The following is a 3313-nucleotide window of genomic DNA, read 5'->3' on the forward strand; positions in this document are numbered from 1 at the left end:
ATCTTGTTTTGGAAGAATGAAGTAAAGTTTTGGAGATAACTGTGCTCTAAGAATTCATTGTATCCTATAAATCCTGTAAATCTGAAAACAAACATATTTATCAGTCTTAGAAGTATTTATTAAATCTCTCCAGTGTCTGTGGCAGGGTTCTATCCTTTAGTCTGTCTTTTTTTAAGATAACTATGATGTAATCTTAGGAAATACTATTTACAAGTATTTTTAATAATCATAGCCAAGGGAGACTCAAGAGATGCAGATTCAATCCCTGGGTCAGGAAGATCCCCCTGGAGGAGGAAATGGCAACCCACTCCACTATTCTTGCCAGGAAAATCCCATGGACAGAGGAGCCTCTTGGGTCACAGGTCATGGTGTCACAAAGAATCTGACACAACTGAGCACACACACATGATGCACGTATGCATATAAAGTATATATACACTTGCTTACTGAATGAATTTACACTATTTTGTGTCTGTGATGCTATACACAGGGATAAAAGCCATAGAACCTTATGATGCATATCTCCAGCTAATAGTATTAAGAAAACGTTTGCTTAAGATAAAATAATCGATAGGTGAATTGTATGGTACACCATTAATATCTTAATAAAGATGTTATTTAAGAACATGAAAATGGCTAAAATAACATAAAGCCATTAAAGAGAAATTAGGAAAGTAACAAGATTTGTGAACAGAGATAATTAATGTCTCAAGTGAAAATTATTATATTTACTAGTTATACCAAGAAAAATATAATCAGTAGAGAGAAAACAGAGCAAATGCTTTCCTGGTAAGACATCTGACCTTCAGTGAATTATAGTTCATAAGCAAGGGTTCCAGAGAACACAATTTATTCTTGAAGATATTGAAAGTCGAGGGATCGCATTTTGTATTCAGCTCTCCCATAATTTATCTACAAAACCCCTTGATGAAATATGTGACATTTCATCTGCTAGAAACTCCTGGGTTTACTTTTGGCTGCACCACGTAAGGGTCAAGTTGGATGGAGTCTCCAACCTTGCCACCCTACCTTAACTTCCTTGGTAGGACTCCCATCTCCAGCCCCAAGTGCTGTCGTCCAGCATGTGGAACCATTCTAATGCACAGTTTCACAGTGTAACAGTGGAGTTATGCTGGGCATCAAGAGTGTGGGTTTATATCGTTCAGTGTCCCTTGCCCAATTTGAAGCCTCTGAACAATCCTTGCCAGCACCTCTGTTTCTCAAATCCCATTAACCTCTAGATGTCTCTATTAGAATCCTTTGAGGCTGTGGATTTTTGTTTGCAACAACACCCAGGCCCTCTGCTATTCCTATCAATCCCCCTCTTCACTCTCCAGGGAACTCAGTTCCTTTCCTGTTTGAGGCTAATCAAAGCAGGTGCCTTGTTAGGTTTTTATGACCTTACAGAAATAATAACAGAACTAAGGTTAGATCACATTAAAATAGTTATTTCTAAGAAATCTTGTTTTGGAAGAATGAAGTAAAGTTTTGGAGATAACTGTGCTCTAAGAATTCATTGTATCCTATAAATCCTGTAAATCTGAAAACAAACATATTCATTGTATCCTATAAATCCTGTAAATCTGAAAATAAACATATTTATTTATCATAAATGTCCTAACAAACAAATACTTAGAAGTATTTATTAAATCTCTCCAGTGTCTGTGGCAGGGTTCTATCCTTTAGTCTGTCTTTTTTTAAGATAACTATGATGTAATCTTAGGAAATACTAAATCCTAAATCAGTTTGTTTTGTGATCACTTCACACTTACGTGGAAGGTACCCAACTGGTTCTTATTCTAGGGTTTTTATCTCTAGAGAGTTGCTTCTTTCCAATTTTAATTCTAGCAGCTTCTCTTTCTGCCCAATACTTTGACGTGTTTTACTGGAGTCCCTTTTTGTTCCTCTGGTTTCATTTAACTTCTGTCCTTCTGATCTTATCCATACTCAATAGCTTCTTTCTTTTTCTTAACCACTATCCTATTCTCCTTTAAAACCGTGTATGCTTTATCAATCAAGATGTCTTTTTTCCTAGATAGGATATGGTTTTTCTTTTTTTTATTTTTCAATACTGTAATCCTATTCAGAGAGTCACATGTTTACCTTGCATGTTAACTTCACAGAACACTCCTACCTATTAAGGATAATCCAATTCATTTCTATTGTATATTTATGACACTGATGACTGTAATTAAATTTTAACTCAGAAAACTTCAGATTCCAACCCTAGTTTGGGTGGAAAGAGGACATTAAATTATGACAAAATTAGTCTCCTCAAGTACAAAATTCAAATTTGGGAGGAAAAAAATCCTAAGTAATTAATCAGCTTGATTAAATGTCCTAAATGGTTAATAACATCTATCTATAGTATTACAGGGATTCCCTGGTAGCTCAGATGGTAAAGCGTCTGCCTACAACGTGGGAGACCTGGGTTCGATCCCTGGGTCGGGAAGATCCCCTGGAGAAGGAAATGGCAACCCACTCCAGTATTCTTGCCTGGAAAATCCCATGGACTGAGGATCCTGGTAGGTACATGGGTTCGCAAAGAGTCAGACACGACTGAGCAAATTCACTTCACTTTACTTCACTTCATAGTATTATTAAATGTCCTGTCATTCTTGGTTCTTTTATCAGTTGTGACTTGGTACCTGTGTGTGCATATTTATCAATTTCCATCTTTTTTAATGGATTAATGCTAAATATTTCAACATTTCAATGGATAACACATGGGCACACCTAGTTTCCCTGGCCACTTTATGACCTCAATTTCCAATTTGTATTCATTCAATAAATATATATTGAGCACTTACCATGTATTGGGCACTGTATTCCACTGAGGATACAGATATTAAAAGCTTACCTCCTACTTTCAAGGGGCTCACAGTCTAACGAGGGCATGAAATTGTAACTCTGTGGAGCTCAGTGTGTTCAGACAGAGGAAGTAGTGCAGAGGCCCTGAGGTCAGAGAGAGTGTGCATTCAAGGAGCTGCCAGTGTCTCTTTTCTCTGTGAAGCATCAGAAGAGTGCTTGCATGAAGGTGGGAAGGAAGAAAGTGTTCATGGCTTATGTGAGGTACCTAGAAGAGGCAAATTCATAGAGACAGAAAGGAGAAGACAGGTTACCAGGGGGTGGGGACAGAGAGGACAAAGAAGAGTACAGGGTTTTTATTGGAGATGAAAAAAAATATTAGGTAGACAGTAGTGATGCTTATACAACACTGTAAATGCATTTAATACCACTCAATTGTATACTTATGAAGAGTTAAATGATATATATTATATATTAGGTATATTTTATCACAATAAAGCAAAAG

The sequence above is a fragment of the Muntiacus reevesi genome, chromosome 11 (genome assembly GCF_963930625.1).
Source record: "Muntiacus reevesi chromosome 11, mMunRee1.1, whole genome shotgun sequence".
Lineage (NCBI taxonomy): Eukaryota > Metazoa > Chordata > Mammalia > Artiodactyla > Cervidae > Muntiacus > Muntiacus reevesi.